At 45.0% G+C, this 8,342-nt stretch overlaps 1 pseudogene; it reads left to right on the forward strand.

The window, feature by feature from the left end:
- The first annotated feature begins 5,047 nt into the window (after positions 1-5,047).
- On the forward strand, positions 5,048-7,823 carry LOC100351637 (caprin-1-like; annotated as a pseudogene).
- The last annotated feature ends 519 nt before the right edge of the window (positions 7,824-8,342 follow it).

The following is an 8,342-nucleotide window of genomic DNA, read 5'->3' on the forward strand; positions in this document are numbered from 1 at the left end:
AATAGTTCAGCTACAGACCAAATGTTCCTCAATGTTACAAAGGCCATTTATGAAAATCCCACAGCTTGCATTAGAATCCATGTGGAAAAACTAAAATTTTTACTCTGGTATCTCATACAAGGCAAAATTACCCATTTTTACCATTTCTATTGAACATGCTATTAGAAGTTCTAACACATTAATTTATTCAGAGTTGTTAAAACCATAAAAAAATCTATCTTTATTAGTCTGAACAGAGATATTCCTGGGCATTTTTATACATAAACTATTGAACAAAATTTGAAGTAATGCATAAATAGAAAGTAACTGATCTAAGGCTATTTATGTATTTATATATTTAAGTAAATATAACAAATTTAATTTATAATATTTAAGTAAATATAACAAACAAGGTTTTATCTTGTTAGAAACACCCAAATTCCCACAGATATCAAACAAGGCCAGAGGACTGTTTCTAACAAAGAGCCTGCATGCTTCACTTTGCTTAATCCTCAGTTTAGGGACAATATTTTCTCCCTCTGATCATACTTCCTTCTTTCAGGGAAGAAACGTCTCACATGTATGAGAAGCCCAAGTTGCTTTTATGAAATAGTTTGTGCTGCACTCTAACCCTTCTTTCTCTGAACTTGTTTGTGAATAGCTCAGACTTCCTGTTTCCCAATAGAAGTTTGCTCACAGGTTATGAAGAAGACTAAAATTCCTGCAGGATGGCATATTTTCTCTTCTCCATCCAAGCATTGAATACTTTCTTGGTTCTCTCCATAAGATAATATATGTAAAGGGGTAGGAGTAGGCGGGGGTGGGGAAGAAGAGGAATATATAAAGAAGTCTTGAAAAATGTTGACTACTAGCTTCTAAATTTTTCTAAAATTCTAAAGAATAATGTCACACTAAGTAAGTTATAATAGATTCTTCAGAAAGATGTATCAGTAGAGAAGAGTATCTGCTGTACAGAGTATGATAAAGTGTTGTGGGAATATAAAGAGCTTGAGGAGGAGCTAGGGTCGATGACTGACAGTTCCAGCTGAGCTGGGGTCTGACAGCTCCAGCGAAACTGCCGCTGGACAGCTCCTAGCTCACCTGCAGTGCCTCTGCACAGGTGGGTAATTGACAGCTCCTCGCCAACCCACTGGGGTAGATGATTGACAGACAGCTCCAGACAGTTTGCATTTCGACCACCTCAGCCCACTCTGAGGGACAGCTGCAGCTGGCCTATATGACAGCCTGGCCCGACCCACCTAACTCCCTTCCTTATCCCATTCAAACTCCCTTCCCTTTCCATATGCTGTGCAAGCCCAAACCTAGCCGCCCCCGGCCCCTCCCCCCTTTCCCTCCACCCCCGGTCCGTGACAAGTACCAGAAAGACCCCGCCCCTTTCCCAATAGCGGAAACCACAAGTCCCACAATTTGCAATCAGCATTAGCTGCAAACACCCAATATGGTTGCATCTCCCTCTCCCCCAAGGATGTTTAGGCCATTATAATGTCCTTACAACACACTTATCATGGAGGTCATGGCCCCTTCCATGCTGCACCTGATACTGTGACACTTCTGATATTTCTTAAAGAGGATATGTAAGTGGGTAGTGTTCAAACCCTGCCCCAAACTCTGCTTCCTTTTGAATGTTCAATTGGGCTCCAGCCCTGACATCATCCTCCCTAAACCTCTGGAGGGTATGAACTTGCTGAAGGGGCTTTTTCTTGGCCAGTGCTTTTCCTTTGCTTTTTTCTCCTTTGTGGAGGGATTTGTCACTGTTGCAAGTTTTTCCTCAGAGAGAGTTTTTTCTTTGTGTGTTAATACAAAACTTGGTTCTTGAATTTGCTCTCTTTGTATAAATCCTGTTTTCCTATACATCTCTATGCCTCCATCTTTCACACATGAAGGGAAGAACCTACAAGAAGCCTAGGTGAGACCCAACCCCACAGGAGGACATGGATTTTGGGGCTGGGGGTGTTAATCATTATCATTAAAAGGAGAACGCCAATGTCCTTTGAGAACCAAAGGAAATTCCTCTGGTCCTGAAAAAGAGGAGTTTGAGGGTGGGTGATAAAGTAGGAGGGGCTGGCACTGTGGCATAGTGGGTAAAGCTGCTACCTGCAGTGCTGGCATCCCATATGGGCGCCAGTTCAAGTCCTGGCTACTCTGCTTCTGATCCAGCTCTCTGCTGTGGCCTGGAAAAGCAGTAGAAGATGGCCCAAGTTCTTGGGCTCTTGCACCCATGTGGGGGACCCGGAAGAAGCTCCTGGTTCCTGGCTTCAGATCAGCTCAGCTATGGCCATTACAGCCATTTATGGAGTAAACCAGCGGATGGAAGACTTTCTCTCTCTCTCTCTCTCTCTCTCCCTCCCTCCCTCTCCGCCCCCCCCCCCCCCCCCGTAATGTGGCCTTTCAAATAAATGAATAAATCTAAAAAAAAGAACAGGACCAACTAACAGTAAATTAACTTGCATGCCAACCACAAGATTGGAAAAGGAAGACTGTGACCCTTATTCTTCCAACTTAAAAATACATGGACTACGTTGCATTTGTGAGCAACCTAGAAGTTAGGTAAGAGGTTGAAGCTGCTTTCCCAAGAACATTAGCAGGAAGCTTGCGAAGAGTCAGGGAGAAATGCATCAAAGTAAGTAAAAACAAATGTGTGGCATTTTATCTACCTTTGACAGTCTCTCATCCTGGCATCATGTATCCTGACCCAGAGAAAACATCCAACTACAGCTTTTCCTCAGAAGGTAAAGAGTAGTGGACCATCTTATATTTGGGGGAGTTTGCTGAAGGGTCTGGTTTTAGTCTCATCTGACTCAGAGTTCTGACAGGAACCAGCATAGTTTTGACTACCACATTGAAGTCCTCTGAGAACAAATGAATGTGTACTCTTTTGGCTCTAAAAAGACTGTGACTCTGCAGCCCAATAGGGGAAAACAAAAGAATGGCCTCCAGAGAAGAAACAGACAAACCAAGCCTCTCTAACTGATAAACTAAACACACAATCCCAGAGACAATGGACCCTCAGAAAGGGTTTGAGGGCCCCCAGAGACTCTAGCTACACTGCTGGATGAAATCCCACCCAGCACAAGGCCAGACTGTAATTACTGGAGGGGTTTAACATTTTTTTTTATTTTTAAAATAAATTTATTTACTTATTTATTTGGAAAGCACAAAGACACAGAAAGATCTTCCATCTGCTGGTTCATTCCCCAAATGGCTACAACAACCAAGGCTGAAGCAGGTCAAAGCCAGGAGCCAGGAACTGCACCCAAGTCTCCCATGTGTAGCAGAGACTCCAAAGTTCTTGGGCCATCGTCCACTGCTTTCCCAGGCACATTAGCAGGAAGCTGGATTGGAAATAGAGCAGCCGAGACTTCAGCATTTGGTTAACCTGACATGCCACAACATTGGCTCCAGTGATTATTCTGATGTCCAAATCTCAAATAAAACTCACAAGGCATAAAGAGAAACAGGAAAACATGGCCTAATCAACAGAACAAGACAAACCTCCAGAAGTTAACCCTAAAGAAATGGAGATATATCAATTACATGATCTTGACAACATAGCTATATGACCACATTCATTATATCACTATTCACAATATCCAAGGGGTAGGAGCAACTCAAGTGTCAAACAGTGGATGAATAGACAGAGAAAATGGTATATACATACAGTAGAACATTGATCAGTCTTACAAAGTACGTGAAACTTGAGGACATCATGCTAAGTGAAATAAACCATGTGTAAGAAGACAAAGGTTATATGATTCCACTCATTTAAGATATCTAAGGAACTCATATGAAACAACTGAAGGGTGGTTACCAGGTACTGGGGCTAGGAGGGACGTGGGCAGTTGTTGTTTGATGGGTGTAGAGTTTCAGTCTTACAAGATGAAAAAGATCTAGATATCTGTGGTACAACATGTGAATATAATCAGCATTAATGAACAGAATATTTTAAAGAAGTCAAGATAGTAAATTACATGTATTTTTAAAAGATTTATTTTATTTATTTGAAGGGCAGAGTTATGAGAGTGGGAGAGGAGGTCTTCCATCCACTGGTTCACTCCCCAAGCTGCAATGGCCAAGGCTGGGCCAGGTCCAAAGCAAGGAACCAGGAGCTTCATCCGGGTCGCCCATGTGAGTGCAGGACCCCAAAGACATAGACCATCTTATACTGCTTTCCCAGGCACATTGGCAGGGAGCTGCATCTGAAGTGGAGCAGCCAGGACTCTAACTGGTGCCCAAATGTGATGCTGGTCTTGCAGGCAGCAGCTTAACCTGATATGCTACAACACCAGCCTCAAGTGAATGACATGTATTTTTAAAACCACAATTTAGGGGCAGCACTATGGCTTGTCAGTAAAGTCACTGCCTGTGGTGCCAGCATCCCATATGGGTGTGGATTCAAATCCTGACTGCTCTACCTCAGATCCAGGTCCCTGGTAATGCACCTGGGGAAAACAGCAGAAGATGGCCCAAATCCTTGGGCCCCTGCACCCACATGGGAGATCCAGAAGAAGCTCCTGGCTCCTGGCTTCGGATAGACCCAGGTCCAGTGGATGGGCTCAGTTCCGGCCATTGCAGCCATTTGGGGAGTTAATCAGCAGATGGAAGATTTCTCTCTCTCTCTGCTTCTGTATCTGCCTCTGTCTCTCCCTCTCTGTAACTGCCTTTAAAATAAATAAACAAATATTTTTAAAAATAAATATATAAATAAAATAAAATCACAGTTTATAAGATAAAAAATCATAAAATTAATTTAAAGAAAATTAGGCTCCATTTCTTGCACACATGCCTTTCCATGGAAGTCACAGGAAACCTCTTTTCTACTAGATCAGCAGTTCTCAGCATGAGAGTGGAAGATTTTTTTGCCCCTTCCATCAGGAGCTATTTGGAAATACCTGGTGCCATTTTTGTTTTCACACCTGGGTAGGCTTGCAACTAGGCTCCAGTTAGTAGAGGCCAGAAAATCTGTTAAACATTCTACAATAAGCACACTTAAACCATTTGTGGAAAATGGAACAAAAAAGGTCACTTTAGTGCAAACAAATTGCAATCCATGCATAGAAATGATTTTCAAAAGCTCATGGAAATCCCTGCACAGTCTGAAGATACACTTGACCACCGGCCACAACGGAAGCAGAGCAAGCAGCCGGACCGCCACCAGGGTTCCTCCCGGAGTGAGGCAGCGGCGGGGGTTGGGGCAGCTGCGTCCACCTCTCAGCACTGGCAACCAGCACTGAGACGATGAAGCAGATTATTGGGGTGATCAACAATAAACTCTGGAACCTGGAGAAGAAAAAGGGTAAGCTTGCTGTTTACCAGGAACAAATGGTCAAAGGGGAGAGGCTTAATCAAGATCAGCTGGACGTCATGTCCAAGTACCAGGAAATCACAAACAACTTGGAGTGTGCAAAAGAATTACAAAGGAGTTTCACAGCACGAAGATATTCAGAAAACAATTCAGAAGACAGCTCCTCAGGAACAACTTAGGAGAGAAGAAGCTGAACAGAAATGTCTAAAAACTTGAACTGCAATATATTTTGGACAAAGTAGGAGATGATGAAGTGCAAAGTGACTTAAAACAAGATTTTAATAGAGTGCCAATATTGTCTGAGGAGGATTTGTCGCTGGTGGATGACTACACGTTGGTAGACCCTGAATAGGACATGAGCTTGAGATTGGGCCATATGAACATGCCTCCATTCATCTGTGGGATTTGCCAAAGAGGAAGGAAAAATCTGTATCTGGAACAACTTATAAAACTTTAACCCACAGCACTGTGGTGCACTGGGTTAACACCCTGGCCTGAAGCGCCGGCATCCCATATGGGTGCCAGTTTGAGTTCCAACTGCTCCACTTCCTATACAGCTTTCTGCAATGGCCTGGAAAAGCAGTAGAAGATGGCCCAAGTCCTTGAGCCCCTGCACCCACATGGGAGACCTGGAAGAAGCTCCTGACTCCTGGCTTCGGATCAGCACAGCTCCGGCCATTGTGACCAATTGGGGAGTGAACCAGTAGATGGAAGACCTCTCTCTCTCTCTCTCTCTCTCTCTCTCTCTCTGCCTCTCCTCTCTCTGTGTAACTCTAACTTTCAAATAAATAAATAAATCTTCCAAAAAAAAACTTCAAAGTTTGAGCATGTTTTTCAAACTATTTTGATAGTACCACAACCACCAGAATGGGCTGTGTGAGGAAGAAGAGGCAACCTCAGCTCCCCAGCTGAAGACCAGGGCCTAAACCTGAACCCAAGCGGGCAGAATACACTGAACAAAGTGAGGATGAATCAACGCGGTATATAAATAGACCATTGGTGGCAGAGACACAGGTCAGCAGAGGTGAAAAGGAGCAGGTGGATGAGTGGACAGCTGACACGGTCCAGGTAGTAAATTCACTCCAGGAGCAACCCCAGGCTGCATCTCCTTCAGTACCAGAGCCACACTCTGATCCCTGTGGCTCAGGCAGATCCCCTTGTGAGTATAGTCAGTGAGTATAATCGATATATAATATAGTATAATATAGACAGTGAGTATAATCTTATGGCACAAATGCAGGGGCCCTATAATTTCATGCAGGATTCAATGCTGGATTTTGAGAACCAGACCCTTGACCCTGCTATTCTATCGGCACAGCCTATGAATCCAACCCCAAACATGGACATGCCCCAGCTGGTTTGCCCTCCAGTTCATTCCGAATCTATACTTGCTCAACCTGTTCAATCAGAAGCTACACGGGTTCCTCTAGTTTCATCCACAAGCAAGGGATACACAGCATTTCAACCCTTGTACCAGCCTTCACATGTTACACAACGACAACGAAAGGAACCAATTGATCATTTGCTTTTTTTTTTTTTTTTTTTTTACAGGCAGAGTGGACAGTGAGAGAAAGACAGAGAGAAAGGTCTTCCTTTGGCCGTTGGTTCACCCTCCAATGGCTGCCGTGGCTGGCGCGCTGTGGCCGGTGCATCGCGCTGATCTGAAGCCAGGAGCCAGGTGCTTCTCCTGGTCTCCCATGGGGTGCAGGGCCCAAACACTTGGACCATCCTCCACTGCACTCCCTGGCCACAGCAGAGAGCTGGCCTGGAAGCGGGGTAACCGGGACAGAATCCGGCACCTCGACCAGGACTGGAACCCGGTGTGCCAGCGCCGCTAGGTGGAGGATTAGCCTATTGAGCCGCGGCGCTGGCCAACAATTCTTTTAAATACAGAACAGACTACAGCATCATCAACCCTTCCTGCTGCTTCTCAGCCTCAAGTGTTCCAGGCTGGGACAAGCAAACCTTTACATAGTGGAATCAATGTAAACGCAACTCCATTCCAATCCATGCAGTGTTCCATATGAATGCTCCTGATCCTCCTGTTAATGAACCAGAAACTGTAAAACAGCAAAATCAATGCCAAGCAAGCTACAACCAGCGCTTTTACAGTCAGCCTCACCAAGTGGAACAAACGGAGCTTCAGCAAAAACAGCTTCAAACAGTAGCTGGAACTTACCAAGGTTCCCAGGACCAGCCTCCCTAGGTGACTGTGAATCACCAGCAGCCTTGTCAGCAGAACAGTGGATTTCCACAAAGCAATCAGCCCTACTACAACAGTCTGGTGTGCCTCATGGGGGCTGCTGAAGTGCTGGAGGCTTGATGAATGGACGCTGGTGTCCTGCCAATGGGTTCAGAGGAGGATATGATGGTTACTACCCTTTGTTCTCTAACACTCCAAACAGCAGTTACACACAGTCTTAGTTCAGTGCTCCCCAAGGACTACTCTGGCTATCAGCAGGATGGATATCAGAATTTCAAGTGAGGCTCTGGGCAAGGTGGACCACAGGGAGCCCCATGAGGTTGTGGAGAGCCCCCACAACCCAACAGAGGGATGCCGTGAAAGATGAAGCCAAAGTACAAATTAGGCTTTGGCACTTTTTAAAAGATACACAAAAATTATGAGATATAGTCTGGATGGCTGCTTCTGGACCTGAAGGCTTGAGACAATGACTTTTGTAAGGATTTGTACTCTGTCACTCCTTATGACATGTACGTTGTACTAATCCATGAATATTGCTGTATTGTCACCAAAATTGGTACAGGTGTTGAAATCTCTAACAGATAATCTTTTTTTAATTTTTTTTTTTGACAGGCAGAGTGGACAGTGAGAGAGAGAGACAGAGAGAAAGGTCTTCCTTGGCCATTGGTTCACCCTCCAATAGCCGCCACAGCCAGCGCGCTGCGGCCGGCGCACCATGCTGATCCGAAGCCAGGAGCCAGGTGCTTCTCCTGGTCTCCCATGGGGTGCAGGGCCCAGGGACTTGGGCCATCCTCCACTGCACTCCCTGGCCACAGCAGAGAGCTGGCCTGGAAGAGG

This window comes from Oryctolagus cuniculus, chromosome 1, assembly GCF_051225735.1.
Source record: "Oryctolagus cuniculus isolate XC-2025 breed Fujian yellow rabbit chromosome 1, ASM5122573v1, whole genome shotgun sequence".
Lineage (NCBI taxonomy): Eukaryota > Metazoa > Chordata > Mammalia > Lagomorpha > Leporidae > Oryctolagus > Oryctolagus cuniculus.